At 38.9% G+C, this 17092-nt stretch overlaps 1 protein-coding gene and 1 long non-coding RNA gene across 2 annotated transcripts in view; one reads left to right on the forward strand and one right to left on the reverse strand.

Annotated features, from left to right (window-relative positions):
- Positions 1–6964: 6964 nt before the first annotated feature.
- LOC143987185 (uncharacterized) lies at positions 6965–9639 on the reverse strand. Its single transcript, XR_013276609.1, has 2 exons — positions 9502–9639; positions 6965–8580 (listed from the first exon to the last, which is right to left on the reverse strand). It is a non-coding gene; the product is annotated as an uncharacterized LOC143987185 (long non-coding RNA).
- The window catches only part of PROX1 (prospero homeobox 1), a 108932-nt gene continuing 101086 nt past the window's right edge, over positions 9247–17092 (forward strand). The window contains exon 1 of the mRNA XM_077485762.1: positions 9247–10006. The gene's annotated coding sequence lies outside the window, so the exon portion shown is untranslated. The remainder of the gene's footprint in view (positions 10007–17092) is intronic.

Raw genomic sequence — 17092 nt, forward strand, 5'->3', positions numbered from 1 at the left:
AAACTGTCATTTTCGTTTCGTTATTCAGCCAAGTGCATCCTACATTTTGAGTTTCGGTACCAAAATTTCCATTCAGTGGACCTCTAATTCTAAGCCCTTGTACACACGGTCGGACATTCCGACAACAAAATCCGTCGGATTTTGTCCGACGGATTTTGTCCGAAACTTGTGTTGCATACACACGGTCGGACAAAGTTGGCGAAAAATCCGATCGTTCGGAACCTGATGACATTATTTTGTTACGACGGGACTACGTTGCGGCTAGTAGCCAATAGCTTTGGTCTTGTAATTTGATTTGAGCATGCGTGGCACTTTGTTCGATTGGAATTCTCTATAAACGATCAGAAAAAGTCCGATCGGATCATGTTGTGGGAAAATTTTATAGCCCAGCTCTAAAACTTTGTCGGTCAGATATTCCGACGGAAACAGTCCGATGGAGCCCACACACGGTCGGATTATCCAACACGGTCCGATCGGACATTTCCGTCAGAATGTCCGACCGTGTGTACAAGGGCTAACACATGCATTACAAAGGACCAAAATACAAATTCCTCATAATAAAAGTTTTGCCTATTCTTATCACTGCGCACTTTGAAAAATCCAACATGCTCTTTTTTTTTTTTAGTATTTTAGTGCGTTTGGAGACCCATACTCAATGGCAACGCATCAAAACGCATGTAACATGGGTATTGTTGCATTGGCGACAGATATTGGTCAATAGCTGTTAACGCTATCCTCTCCAAATCCTACGTTTAAAAGCGCATTGGAAATGCGTGTCAATGGCTGTCAATAATACACGTCAACACATAAGGGAAACTCGACTATTGACAATGCAACTACCTAATGCTATAGAAAAAAAATGCACATGCATAGATCTAAATGTGTCCTTAGTCTCAAAATCTTTAAAATCCTCCTTTTGTTATTTACTTTTTTTTTTTTTTTTATCTGTCTGTAATGTCATTTCTGATGTGGGGTAAAGCAAAGTTTGAAGTCATACATCAAGTGCTACAACTTGCCTGGAGAGAATGGAGGAATCTCTTTTATGGTAGAGCACTCTCTACTGGTACAGTACAGCAACTGCAGGTGATTTGTATTAACCGTCAGGCTTATTTACTCAGATTAACCAGGAAACCCATCAGAATCGGAATGATACTTCCCATGTGCCCTCAGTCCATGTGAGGTTAGAGATTAAAGGGCCAGCTTCCTGTGTAAAAAAATGAAATAGTATTCCTCCTGACAGCTGAGGATCTGTCTTCTTATTGCCCATTGTGTGCGCTTGTTGTTTTTGTCTGTGACGTGTCTGCACCTTTGGGCCATCTTACCTATTTTGTGCACTCGCTTCAGCGCTGCAGATGTGTTGACAGCTCAGGCTGTATTTTAAGGAAGGAACTTATAAAACAATACGGTCGATCTTTAGAATGTTTTTTTTTTTTCTGGCTGTTTGTTTTTAAAGCTTGACTCCAGACAGATGTGGAAAAAAATTGTTATATAGTCATTGAAATGATCATTAAAGTGGTTGTAAAGCCTAAACATTTTTTACCCTAATGCATTCCTTGCATTAGTGTAAAAAAGTTCAGTCGTCAGTATTGCCCACCGCCCATTTTACTTAACTGAGCCCTGATTCGATCCAGCGCTGTGCACATGTGCAGCTCTTCTCTCCCTTCACTTCTGGGTCTCACTGGCTTTGCTGGGGCACTGACTCCGATCAAAGAGGGTGACAAAAGAGCGGGGGGCAGGGGCGAGTCATGCTTTCTGTGTAAGTGGACGCAGCAATGGGGCTCATGAGCGAGCATGCAAAAGTGCCCCAATGGGGCTTCCCTTGGGGGCAATGGACTGAGAGGAGGGGCCAGGAGCGCAGGTGGGGGACCCAAAAAGAGGAGGTTCTGGGCTGCTCTGTGCAATTCCATTGCACAGAGCTTGTGAGTATAGACATCTTTGTTGCTTGCTTTTATCTGGCCCTTGGGTCCTATTTCATCTACTGACTTCCACAATGGGGCACAATCCCTCCAAATTATATCAAAGATTGGGCACAATTCCTACCAATGACACCAACAATAGGGCACAATTCATCTCAATGATAACAATAATGGGGCACAATTCCTCCCAATGACAACAGCAATGGCACACAATTACTTCCAATGATACCAAAGGTGGGGCATAGTTCCTACCATTGACAACAACAATAGGGCAAAATTGCTCCCAATGACAACAACAATGGGGCACAATTGCTTCCAATGATGCCAAAGATGGGGCACAATTCCCTACAATGATACCAAAGATGGGGCGCAATTCCTACCAATAACACCAACTATGGGGCACCGTTCCTCCTACTGACACCAACGATGGGGCACAATTCCTACCAATGATACCAACAATGGGGCACAGTTCCTCCCAATGACAACAACAATGGGGCACAGTTCCTCACAATGACAACAACAATGGGGCACAATTTCTTCCAATGATACCAAAGATGGGACACAATTCCTACCAATGGCACCAACTATGGGGCACAACTCCTTCCAGTGACACCAATGATGGAGCACAAATCCCCTCACTGATCCCAAAGATTGGGCATTGTTTACACCCACTGAGGCCAGGACTTTTTTCTACGGTCTGGCCCCCCTTAGGTCTGAAGGAGAGTAAACTAGCCCTTTGTTTAAAAAGACACCTCTGCTCTAAGATAATCAGTGCGGGTTTGCACAGTTTTCTCAGTCTAACACTGTTAACATGCTTGCAGGAGGGTAGAGTAGGGATGTCCTCAGATGCAGCTACTTCATTAGCAGATCACAGGCTGGGTGGGTTTTGGACCAACCTGCATTGCTTAAAGCAGACTTCCACCCAAAAGTGGAACTTCCCCTTTAAGAACTCCTCGCCCCCATACATGCCACATTTGGCATGTATTTTTTTGGGGTGGGGAGTGGGTGCTTAGTTTTGAGTGGGACTTCCTTCTTCCGAGTACGGGTCACCGAGGCGACTTTTCCTCTCTCCCTATGTGGTCTCTCCCTCTCAGTAATCTTCTAGGACAGTGATGGCGAACCTTGGCACCCCAGATGTTTTGGAACTACATTTCCCATGATTCTCATGCACTCTGCAGTGTATTTGAGCATCATGGGAAATATAGTTCCAAAACATCTGGGGTGCCAAGGTTCGCCATCACTGTTCTAGGACATGGCACAGGTCCCAGAAGATTGCCTGTCCACTCAGTGAGTGCAGCATGACTTGTGCTCACAACCACAAGTTGTCATAGCCTTGTGCCCAAGGTTTCAATGGAGGCGCCGTGGTGAGGAGGAAGAGAGGAGCAGGGCTCTGTGCAGCTGCACCGCTCGACCGTGGGACAGGTGAGTGCATGTTTATTAAAAGTCTAGACAAAAACTAAGCCTTCTGCCTTCAATTAAGCTTTGATTATACAACCTAGGAGCTTCGGGAACCAGTTTTAGTAAATTTCCCCCAATGTGTTCTGTGAATGGCAGCAGTGCTGAGTGAGTGACCCCCTGACTATCACTGTCCTAGCTCTGACTACTACATTGATTGTCAACTTCCACAGTGATCGATCAGATATATGTGTGTGTGTGTGTGTGTGTGTGTGTGTGTGTGTGTGTGTGTGTGTGTGTGTGTGTGTGTGTGTGTGTGTGTGTGTGTGTGTGTGTGTGTGTGTGTGTGTGTGTGTGTGTGTGTGTGTGTGTGTGTGTGTGTGTGTGTGTGTGTAAACCAACATTGGTCCAAGCTTGACCAATGCAACAAAAATCATACCTGGAGTTTAGCTTTACCTGCAGTGTAGGGAGCAGAGAGGTCACAGGAGTCTGCAGGAGTGCTCGGATCACAAGACTGGCTGGGCAGATTTGAAAATCCATTGGCAGGTGAATAGTGCATTTCAGTTGTGTATAACAAACATGTCATACCTGCCTGCTCTGTGCAGTGGTTTTGCACAAAGCATCCCCAATCCTCTTCTTCTCGGGTCCACCCCTGCTCTCTCCTCATTGGCTCACTGGCTGTGATTTACAGCAGTGGGAGTGAATGAGGAGAGGGAGTCCTGGGATAGGCTTCTATGCACATTTCTGGATTGAGAGGGAGCTCAGGTGAGTATTAGGGGGGGGGGGGGGTCTGTGGGGAGGGGGGGGGGGTGGCATCACACGGAATGTTTTTTACCTTCATGCATAAAATACATGCCCCAGATCTTTTTGTAGACCTAGTAACGCCCCTGGTGGTCAGAATGCCACCTTTACAGATAGCCTAAAAGATCTTTGGTATCATGCCTTTTTCATGTGGCGTTGCACCCAGAACTAAGCTAGATAGTCAATTAGCTGAAGGAACCCATAGCAACCTCTGGAGGAACCCTGGTTGAGAATGGCTGACCTATTGCAATACTATACAAAATAGAGAAGGCAAGGTCACAGAAGGTTAGATGTCCTACAAAAGATAGTTTGTTGTGATTTACAGACCTATATAGAAGTGATGTTCCTTGAAAAAAGGTTAATTTAAAGGTTAATTTAAATCTACAGAATAGGTCATTACAACTAAAAGGAAAATTTGGAAATCCTGGATTTTCCCCCCATGCAGGAATGGGCATGGGGCGTGCAGCTCTCTGTAGGATAAAGAGGTGCCACAAATGTCTGCTTCTCCTCCAGTTGTATCAGTTGTACTCTACAATTACATTCTATACAGATATTCACATCTATTTATCACTTTGGTAGGCTTTTTTTAAAGGTAAATTTCAGTCATGTAGGTTCCCTCCCCCCCTTCCCAACCAGGAATTAAGGGTCTAAAGTTTGTTTGATCTGGAGGGATGTAGAGCATCACTTACCTTAATCAGATACCCTAAACAGTTTGGAGGCTTCCTCACCCCTAGTCTCAGTACTGACAACCGGTCCTATGAAACCGCTGCTCTGCTGGTCATGTGACTGCCCTTCACTGACAGCATTACGTACCATGCAAGACCAGTGGTCTCCACTGGTCCTGCATTTTACTGATGATATTGACTGCCTGTCCACATTGCCGGGCAGGAGCAGACCGACTGGCTTTTAGCTTTAATTGGTTGTAAACCTTTCCATATACCCAGTGAAGTGACTATCCTCAGGTGATACACAGAGATTAAACAAAAACCCCTATTCAGGTAACATTGTTACCTGTTTAGTCTCCTCTTCTTTACATCCGTTTAAAGTGCTGAATCTGTAAAGCTTGTCTGATCGTTTGGAAAAAAGGGGGCAGAGAACTGAAGTTACACTCTACATAGCTCAGTGAGGAGAGTTCTGAGAGCTGATTGGAGGGAAGGGACACACTCCCCTTCACACAGCACAGAGGAACAGAGCTGAGGCTGTCAATCAGCTTGAGGTCCCTCCCCTGTCACCATTTTTCTTTTGGTGTCAGCAAAACTTGTCAAACGCAATTTATGCTGATAGCAGAGGAAAGAAGCAGCAGACAGAAATTACACTTAGTTCTCTGGATTGAGACAAGTACACACTATAGAGGTATATGCTTTGTTCACATTTAATTTGTCTGAGATTTACAACTACATTAAGGAAATGTGTACTGAGACACTATGCAGGCTGCTGTTGCTGTACCCAAATTTTGGAAACTGACATGAACAAGTATACAGATCCAGTGGCGGCTGGTGCTTAATATATTGGGGGGGTGGGGCGGCAAACAAAGACCAAACCCCCCTGTGGGTGTGGGAGACAGCTAGGGATGTGGTGATTGCACACATCCCAGCCCACCCTGCCACCCCCCCCCCCCCCGAGACGGATGTGAATTCGGTGATAGAACCCCCACCTCCTGGCACCCGGGGGGAGACAGACGGGAATGCGGCGATCGAACAACCCCCCACCCATGGGAGTTGGACGGAATGGCGGCGATCAGGGAATTACCTTTGGAGCCAGGGGGAATGAAGAGCCGGGCCATTGATTTTCCTCCTGGAAGAACAGGAACTGCTTTCTGATTGGCCAGGAGGAGAATCAGGAAGACAATAGCGAATATTAATTTAATATTAAATATTTAATATTAATTTGCTATTGCCACACAACTAGATGGGCTCGGAGCGCAGTGCTCTGCGTCCCGAGTCCACCTTTTTTTGAAGCCAATTAGAGCCTCAGGCTCTAATCACCTGCTTACAAAAAAAAAATCCATGTGTTCAGTGCTCTTCATGTAGATTTGGGGCCGGAATGCATGGATTAGGGAGGTGGCGCCCCTGCGCTCCCTATGGACAGGCCACCACTGTACAGATCAGAACTGATTTCCTCTGACTAGCTGCATGCTTATTCTGTGACTCAGAAAACATTCAGGCCTAAGGCAGCCAGGAAGTTAGAATTTTCCGGAGAAGGTCAGCAATGCCTATATTTCTCATAGTACATATTTTGCTATTATAAAGAACAAAATACACCCAATATACAAAAATAAAACACACATAGAACTGCTTGACATGCCATAATTGTCATTCTGTCAATCCAAACTTGTGAGTCACACATCAATGTAAGCAGTAAATATTAAAATTAAAATAAATATACTTTATAGCCAAATCGCTACCCCTCCCATGAGGTCCTCCCTGTGCTGTTCCCTTCTACAAGGAGCCCAAACTCCTCCCATCCCTGAAACTTGTTAGGATGACAGCACACTGCAATGCAACAGAGCCTGACTCCTTGAGATGTATGCCATTCCCATTCTCAGCCTGATTCTCACCCAGGCGTGCAGAGGATTGCATCAATTTACTGCAAATATATATTGCAGGTCATTACACTAGCAGTGTAACTAAGACTTTGACTTTTGAAGACTTTTAAGTTAAAATCTAACTGAAGTAAGGCTTTTTTTTCTTATATTTACCTAGAGTTATCCTTGAAACATTTGAACAAGACTGTGTCAAAGGTATAGTATTTTTTATGTAACAGAGAAATTTGCAGAATTTTGGTTCTGTTTTCTACCTGTTTTAATGTATTTTCTGACTTCAAAAAAGAAACAAAAAGTTTTTGAAAAATGATTTGTTCACCATCTCGTTTTTATTTTTCCCAATCAGAACAAACTCATTCTTCAAATACTAGAGGCCGAGAACTAGATTTCTATGGAACATTTGCGGTTTTGTTTTTTACGAACCTTTCCAGCCTATGCACATGTATGGAACCGGAATTGGGTACTTTGTTTATCTCAGCCTAGTTGGAAAACAATCCAGAACAATGAAGACTTGAGTCATAGTCATGCAAAAGATTACTAATGGCTATCGGTGACATTCAGACATCTTTTGTAGATACTCATGTAACTTCTCCTTATACACTCTAGTAATCTACACAGTGCTATCGTTCCTGGCCAGTTTTTATTTTTTTAATTAAACTCTCAGTCATCGGCTGTCCCTGACATCCAGGCTGAATCTGAGGGGTCCAAGATTTGTTCCTGAAAAACATTGCCCCTGGTTTTTCAAACTAGACTATTTTTAAAGAAAAACATGCCAGTTTTCTGTAAATTAGAGCGATTTTTGTTACCTGTCAAAGCAATTTGGCTTTTTTAAGTTAATGTTTATTAAAATATCTATACTCCAATTCGGTAAATGTGTCACGATTGGTTATATAGTGATTTGTAGTCCTCCAAGCTAGTATTTTCCATGATGCACTTAGATAAACAGACAGAGCGTCAAGGTGTCCCGTGTTGACAAAATCTGTCATCCGGCTGCCCTGTAATGCTTTTGACTTTCGGGGAGGTTGGGTGGGTGGGGGGCTTTGGTATGAGCGATTACAAGCAAAATCCAATGCATTTTCATTGTACTGGTGTCTTGCGTTTTTTTTTCAACAGTCTTGGACTTAATTGCTATGCAGTCTATCAATGTTGTCAGGTCTAAAAGAACTAAAAACACGATGTAAACGCACTGTAAAACACATATAAATGCCCTTGTGTTTGGCACACCTATTGTTGGACAATAAATTGATGCAGGCAGTACTAAACACATTGGATAAAACCTATGTATGTAGTGCGTTTACATGTAGAAGACGCATAAGTGTGTGTATGAATGTTATTTATAAAGTGTTGACATATCTTTCGTCTTTTTCGATTAGTGGGTCACCTTTTCTGCCCCTCAGGATTACTGACATGAGAGATGGTTGTCATATTCTGAATATTAACAACATTCTGGACATTTTCCTTCAGATTCCTCGAGAAATTCTATCTAGTCCATCAGACGTTACACAGTAATTGCTAGATCAGAAGCAGCTATTTAGCGTGCTGTGGTTTGGGAAGCACAATGAGAGATGTCAATTATAGGGAGATAGTGAGAGACTAGAGACACGGCAGTGTAGTGTACCGTGCAGACCCTTCTCTTTTTTTCCCTTACCACTTGTACAAACATAAATATGTATAAGTGTCACTTTGTATCATAAGAAAGTATGTAAACCCAACAAACTGCAACTGTGATAAGCAAATAATATTAGCAACATCAGACAACCAATCATTTACAAATCACTGAAATATTCCCAACTGATAAGAGAGAACATATCTACGTATTATCTTGCATAATCTGTCTCAAATTTAAATCTACACTTCTTTTTCAGTTTCAAGTCCATGGTTGATTTTGCCTGGTTCAGTCCATTCATTTTAAGGTCTTTTTATTTTCTGTTTATGAGAGAAAAAAAAATTTTAAAAATAATTTTTTTTTGCAAAATATATATCTACTTATGTATATTTATTTTTCCTTTACTGTTTCTTATTTTTTTACAAAGTTTTAAATGCGCTATAATAATATTGAATGATCAATGATAATAATCAATATTAATAATGAAACCTTCGATTTTTGTGATAAAATACACATCCTCTAACATGCAGATTTAAAGTACATCTGCATACTTATCAAAGTCAATCAATGCCTTCTATAAGATCATCAGATGTCGTTAGGCGTACTACCACGACTAGTGTTGGGCAGTTTGGATAACCTTGAATTTGTTTCCTGTATCGGGGCTGAAGAAGAGCCCTGACATACGAAGCACACGCCTAAGTAAGTGATCACATTTTTTTTCCTAAACCCAACTGATTATTAATATTCATTTACTGGTCCCACTGATGACTCAGTAGACTACCGGGAACCATGTAAAGCTTTTCAGTTGGAGTGAAGCTCATTGCTTGCTTATAGGAGGACTTATCAACGTAGGAGCCACCAAACACTTTGACATACACCAACCCTTTAGTAGCCAGGTCTTCATTAAAAAAAAACAGCCCTTCCAAAAAAAAGGCTAATTTTGTATGAACGTTTATGTCAACTCGGACAAAACAAAAGTGACGTTTTTCTGTCCAGTGGCGTACAAATTTTGCCCAGAGAAGACGCTGGTATGAAAAATTAGTTGGGTTCTCTAGATTCTTCAGTTGCAAAAATTTTTTAAAAATTCAAAATTCTAAATTAAAGGAGCGCAATAAATAAAAGAAAATCCTTGATGCGTTGATGACCAGGCAAGGCTCAGACTTATCCATCTCTCATGTCCCCATCTGAATTTCCCTTTTTTTTTTTTATTGCTTCTCCAAGTTGACTGTTAGCTGTCCCACCTTGCTTCTGAAGTTGTCTCCTGATTGGTGTGCTCCCCCTCCCTTACGTCACTCGGAATATGACGTTGATTCTTCCTGTTTCCTCCAGCTGTGTCTTAAAGTAAATCTTGTGGTAGCGCGGAGCCTCAGCTGAGCTCTGCCTGCTGAACTAATACAATTACAGCCAGCCAAAGGAGAGGAGCACAAAAGAACTCTCTCTCCCTCTCTCTCTCTCTCCCTCTCTTGCCTTCTCCCAGCTTCTCTGTACTCTGCCTCCTGTTTGTTCTGTTAGCTTCATACACACACACACACACACACACACGCGCACACACACGCACACACACGCACACATACACACACATACACTCTGTCTCTTAGTCATTCAGACATACACATACACACACACACAAGCACTCACACATCCTCCCTCCCTTGTCAAATTGTACTGCTCATCAGCAGATAGACTAAGCATCGTGGTTTCTGTCTTTGACCGGCAAGAAGGATCAGTTTGCACAGCTTCTCTTGAGTAAGTATTGCCTACAGCCTGGCTTCCCCTAGATAACTTCTCGCCAGTCCATGCTAAGGATTTTTCCCTTTGAATGGAATGGGAACTTAAATGAGATAAGCATTAAGTGGAGTAAGTGAACTGAGTATTATTATTTTTTTGTTGATGGAATCTTTTTTGTTAAGTTGACAGTTTTTGATTTCTATTATGTTTTTGATTGTTTTTTGTTTTTATTTGCGCCGCTCTTACTTGTTCTTGAATGCTGTTAAACTTAAGCTTTTTAACTTTTTATTTTTTTATTTATTTTTTGCCTGTTTAGTTCAATGTGCTAAAGGTGCTTTCTTGCTGTCTGTATTGATTTGCTTGCTATTTGCATGCATCCTGCACTTCCCCTTTTTTGTAGTACTTTGCCCCTTCTTGAACATATCATATTTAACAGTGATGACTTTATGGGTCCCTTTTAAGGGCCGTGATGGTTTAATTGTAAAAGATGGTCGGAAAGTTGGTGCTACTGATAAGTTTTTAGTCTTGGCTTGTTTGGGATGCTTGTTGCCCACCCTTATACTTTGTAGGGCACTTTGTAGGGCAGTGTTGACTTTGGTGTGAACCTGATTTTCTTGGATTGTTAGATCAAGGTTTATTTTTAATTTTGAAGGTAAATTTACTATCAATGGTTGTGATAGCTGTAGAACTGGGGCCCTGTGTTTCTGTGCCTGGCATCATGTCTTCAGCATCACCAGGGTTAAGGATGGAGAGCATTGATGTCGTAGACAGAGAGACTGCCGTTTTCAAGTATTCATTTAAATGGTGAAGGTTTTTTTTCCTTGGCGATCGCCTTGTGTTGCAGCAGAACAGCCTACGTTGAAAGCTGTACAAGAGAGCAACTCAGATCAAGTGCGTTCCGTAGTGAGATAACTGCTGCGAGTGGGGACGGTTTAGAGCCACACATCGAGCACATGCTGTTGCTTTCATAAGGAACTGCTCAGTGCTGAAATCGAAGGAGCACTGTTTTCTTTTGGAAGTTCAGAAACAGAAGGAGCATGCATCCTCTTGTATGCAAACTACTTCACCATAGACACTTGTCACTTATTTTTCCCCTTTTTTTTCTTTTAGATTTTAAGATAATTTTCTTTTGTTCTTATGAGCTTATTTGCTCTGCAAGATTAACCTCACTTGAAGGCAGCTGAGCTGACTAATTTGCAATGAAAGATTTTTTTTCTTTCTTTTTATATTGTCCCCCTCCCCTCCCTGCTCTCTGCTATTGTAGGACCATAACAAAACGCGCATGGGCAACACAAGACAGGTGCGTTGTGTCAAGAAAGACAGGTGCAACTTTTCGTTCAGTAGGTTCTTACCAGACGACTATTGTTGAGTGGTTTATGAGTTTATGGTCAGTTCTGAGATAAGGACTCCCAGCTCTGCAAGGGACTTGCAAACAGACCTGGTGAGGCTTTTTTTGTATCAAGCTGTGTTGCATGCTGAGCACCGACTCTATTATTAATCATCATTTTCCACAAACCAAAAGGTGAAGTTCTAGGTTTACCCTTCGTGGCGGTTTTATGGGGAATCCGAAGGTGGACTGAGAGGGTCTGTTGCTTACCTGCCTATCATTAAACCGTGCAGCTTCCCAGAATGCTTGAAAGTAAACTTTAGCAGTTTTGTTCCTTTATCATTACTTCTGCATTTATAAGTTAAGCTGGTTAACAAGTTCCACAGTGCACCAGACCTTTCTTGAGTTTAAAAAACATTGGCTCGTCGCAAATTAACAGTAGATCAACACAAAAATTTGACCACCTGGTCCTTCTCCTTTGCTTGTTTTTAACCTTAGGATAGATGGCTTGGGGCAGATGGAGAGAGGTTTCTTGGCTATCACAAATGTCTAAAGATAGATTTTTATTGGCTATGCTGGCCATGTATAATTTCTATTACTGTTAATTTGCACCTTACATCTGCCAGCAGTTTTCTCTGAGCACTTACATCTCTTTCTGTAAAATAATACTTTCTAATATCACTCTTGACCTTTCCCTCTCTAGTACAGGTGTTCTCGCACAAACCACTGATATTGTGCAGTTTTCGCCCCTTTAGGCTTTATGCAGTCTTTAAATTAAAGATTTACATTGTTGATAAAACTGCATATGAAAAAAAAACAACATTTGTTCTTAAATTTTATTTGTTGTTGATTACCTTATGGGGTTTTTTTTTTCCTTTAGAGTTTTAAGAATCACTCAACCCATTTTAAACATTTTCCATAACCAAACAATATCTTGTTCACAATTTTTTGTCGCTAGCATTTATAGCATTGTGTTGATTATCGTTCTTGTATTTTACATTTTACAACAAGGTACGGGGCATATGGATCACAAAAGTATCTGTCCACAGGGTCAATTTTGGAGCGCCCCTGCCTGAAAACTAAGTCACAGATTCTAGGGTCTTCGAGATTACCTTGAACCTGTTTGGATACAGAGCTTTATCTGATCCTTTTAAACAGCAACAGCTTCTTCGTGACAGTTCCACTTTCCACTTCTGTGCCCCTTTGTACAATCGACACTTCTGCTTTTTATTAATCATACAAGGAGGAACTTAAGATATAAAGGTATAAACTAGCTGGATGTGCAAGTGGCATGTGTAGTTTTATTGCAGTGCTTTGCTGCACCTGACATTAGTCTTTTTTTATGCTATAAGATAGTTACAATTAACTCTTTATACTCTTAACAAACTAGCAAGCTGGTCTGTCTACAGTTTTCAAAAGTGTAACTACCCACACCTAGGAGTGTCTATATTACAGAGAGTGTGGCCACCTCTTGTGTATTTGCAGGTATGATTGGTACGGTCGGTGAGTTGAGTTGTGAATTTCTTTGGTTTTGTTTTGCATGATTGGTACCCTTGACTTTTTTATTTATGCAGCTCAGACAATTATTCTAGTCCTTTTTATGCTATGCAAATAATCTATATGGCTAAAATCATTCTACATAGTTGGTCTGACATACAGAGATATATTGGCTACAATTTTGTTGACTTGACTATATTGTGGTGTTGGATAAGTTAACTGAGACTTGGTTGTTGTTCCTGTAAATTTTTAGAATCTGGAATATTTTTAAAATGATGCCAGAGCTTTAAGCCTTAAATAGTGCTTTCAATACACTCCCTCTCCAAAAACACGATGGATTTGCATTTTGTTAAAATAAACTTTTTAACATTGATGGAGAGTGCAATCCAAAACAATTTCTGTGGAAGTATCTATGAAAATATAATATATGTGTGTGAGTGAAACTCACGATTTAGGTTGTTACAGTTGCTGACAGTTTAAAGCGAAGGTAGCATGTAAAGCAAAAAAAAAAACAAAAAAAAAACTTGTAACTTTTCCATAGTATAATGGAAGCATATATGTTTAAGTGAGCATCAAACTGAATACAAATTGAAATAAGTAAAATGTAAATGTTTTTGTAAAAATATAAAATGTATGCATTTCTGTATTTTTAGGAATACTAGTACAGGTAATAGTTTGGTATTGCCCAGAATTATATGAGAAAAATATACATTTACCTGTAGAGAGAAATAAAAAATAAAAAATGTATCGTGCATGAAATTTGCACACTTTGGAAACTGGTGTCATGTTAACATAATATACAAGTTATGATGACATTTCTTACAAGTTACGATGATACTTCTTGTAACTTTTTTAGAGAATGAAATGCTTTAATATTATTTGTGAAGCAGATAAAAAAAAAAAATATATATATATATATATATATATATATATATATATATATATATATATATATATATATATATATATATATATATATATATATATATATATATATAATTATTTAATAACAAATGTCCCCCTTATGAGCAATTATGTATTTTTATCATCTGCAATAAACCTGATATAGTTCAAAGTTCATTTAAAATTTTCTTTATTGGTTAAACTCGTATTTCCTTTTCAATATATATTATATTGTACCTAATTAATTAAAACAAACACAATTTATTGTATAATACAAACAAATATGCCATATTATTGACAGTGAATATGTTTCCAAAAACATTTTATTGTTAAAAGGAGTTGGTAATATTTAACAAAAAAATATCTCATAAGGAATAAACAGATGTTTTGGGTGCTACAAATTTAACTATATGAAAATATTTTATTGACCCACAAATATTTCATAGGGTGTAATATTGAATAGTTTAGCAACATAGTCATTTAAAATGTTTTAAATCTTTTTTCTTCTTTTTCATTTTATTTTCAAGATCAACATGTGTATTCCACAGCCGCTGACATGTAGCTAAATGGGTCAATTTATCACCGGCTGGCAGCTGCAAAACCAGAACAAAACAAGCAGTTAAACATTTCTAGTTTAAACAGATTTCTTTTTATTAATTATTTTGCTCTTATATTGAATTTAAACATTGTTTTGTGTCTGAGATAAATTACAGACAGTGAATGTCAGGAACACTTTAGACAACTTTTAAATTGAAATACAGAAAATCATAGGCTTGCCTGTTCTAAAACAACATGCAGAACTATATATTAACTATAGGTCTAAAATATAAGTACAGGTTCACATTAAGTAATACGCTGCATATACATTTTGCTGTGATAGCTTTGTAGCCCTATTACCCACATATGCCAAAAATTAAGGAAGTTTAAAGAAATATAAGAAACATTTTCAAAGCATTATAAATAAAGGAAAGGGAATTATATGAATAAATATTTATTAATATCTTGTGCCAATAAACATTTACTCTACCTACAGAGGTGTGTGTACATCTATATGTAAGAACATTGCGTGGGTAAGAGTACATATGTGTGCACTAGTTTTCATTTCATAGTAGGATTAAGGCCTAGTTCAATCAACAAGTGAAATTAAACCTGATAAGGATAAACACAGGTCTATACGCAGATGGGAAAAAGATTAAATTATAACACAAAACCCTGATTAATAAATAAAGGAAAAAAGAAGATGTTAAAAAAGGGTGGCGGACTTGATGGACCACTTGGTCTTTTCTGCCGTCACTTCTCTATTTTTCTAGTTGCGATTCATATTTTAGAGTGATGGTGCTAATAAATGTACTTTATGACCAATTGCATTTTGACCCATTTTATGCTTCTTATCTCATTTTATGTTTTCGTAAAGATTTTTTGACATTGGTAAATTTGTGTTTGCCTTGCAATCTAAGCATTTTATAGTCATTCAATATATCCCTGGTTGACTTTTTATTTGGCAAAATAAGAAAAGAAAATCTCTTACTATAATAATGGTGTCTGCCAGTCTTAACTGGACCTGTGTTGTCATCTTCTTCCACGTTGACCTATCTTTTTACACGCTCTTGATGACTACTCTCTGGATAAGTGATGGTTTTGTCATGCTGAAATGATGCCTATTTGCATGAACAGTCATCCTTTAAAACTAGCCACAGATGCAGTCCTAGGGAGCGCGTAGATGTTTTTACAGGTGAACCGAAAAAGATGGGACCAATTCCAAAAAGTCTGCAGGCAGCCTCTGGCAATATACCCTATGATTTCTAAGATGTGCTCTGTTAAGCAAATGCATAGTTTAATATTAGGTGAACACACCATGAAAAAATAGCTTTTTTTTCCCTATGCTCATTTCCATCTCAAGAAGAGAGAAAAATAGATAGAGATGCAAAAAAAAAGGGGGGGGGGGGGGTGTGGGAATGAGAGAGATAGAGAAGCAATCATAGTAAAATAAAGAGAAATACAGAGATGACTGCAACGTTAAAAGTTTATTTTTTCTAAGTTAGTTGGCCAACTTGTTTTAGTTATTTAACTTTACTGCTGAGTTGGCAATGGCAGTTTAGAAAATTTGAGACACATCCGTTTACAAAAACGGTTTTGTGTTTCTTTTTTCATTCTGTCACTAAAATGTTTTGTACGTACCAGGCATGCAACAAGATGTGGTCTTCCACACAGGGATGGACAAACATGAGGTCACATGACACCTTTAGGAAAAGATCTGTTTGCACTAGTAGCCTTTCCATAAAACGAAGCATAAGATCTAGAGGGCTAGAAAGGGTCTTGCGCAAACAGGAAATAAAGGCAGTTCACACATATGAATATTCGACTTCAAGTTGGCAAAAAATTGTAGTAGTAAAATAAACACCATTGAATTGTACATACTATCCACTTAGTTATTAGGTTACATGAACAAGAAAAAATATACAATTGTCGGACTTACCATAAGATAAGTTTCTGTGATGGATCTGAAACGAAGATAAATCACAGTTCATTTTTTCAAATAGTATACTATAATATAAAATTATGGCAAAGGTTTATTTATAAGAGGAAGCTGACTTTTCATAAACTTGTCCATTGCAGTCATCATCACAATTTTAAATTTCTTTTTGGCCCAATCAAAATAAACGTATAAAATTATATATCCTTTAGTAAGTCATCCCTGGGTGCAGAATGTGTGTTATTTTCCATTGTACATTGTACATTAGTTTTTTCTTTTTAATTGCTTCATTTATTAATGTAAACTAGACCCATGTCTCTTTTTTTAATTATTTATCAATCCTAGTAAATACAGAATTTTTGGTGCCATACAAAAAAAGTGGAAGTAGTATTTAATAACTTGCAGGAAAACTTCTATGAAGTGCCATGTACTACAGTAAACTTAGCTTCCTCACCAGGAAACTCAAGGAAATTGGGTAGTCCAAACAGGAAGAAAATAAAAAAAATTACTTTATCTATTTTCTCTCTTTATTGTGATTTTTCTTTAATGTCAAAAAAATCTTAGATACCAAGGGCATTTGATAAAAGCATGTACAACCTAGTTATGGGTCTATAGTATTTAAGCACATCAGTTTTATAATATGACTCTGCCTGAAATGATTTTCTGCTTGTACTTCTCATCTTGTATTTCTCTTCTCCTTAGTAGATAGTACTTTCATCTATGTCCATAATATCTAAATGTAATCAATTGCTTGTCTATAGTAGGATTCTTCTAATCTACTATTGGAGATAAACCATATCCTTTTAAGCACTTGAGCAAAAGAATCATATTACGGGTGCTTAAGCAGTTTTTATTTTATTTTGTATTCCTGTTTTTTTTTTTTGTTTTTTTTTTTACTTAAATC

Source organism: Lithobates pipiens, unplaced genomic scaffold (assembly GCF_037356315.1).
Source record: "Lithobates pipiens isolate NorthernLeopardFrog02 unplaced genomic scaffold, aLitPip1_a1.2 Scaffold_18, whole genome shotgun sequence".
NCBI lineage: Eukaryota > Metazoa > Chordata > Amphibia > Anura > Ranidae > Lithobates > Lithobates pipiens.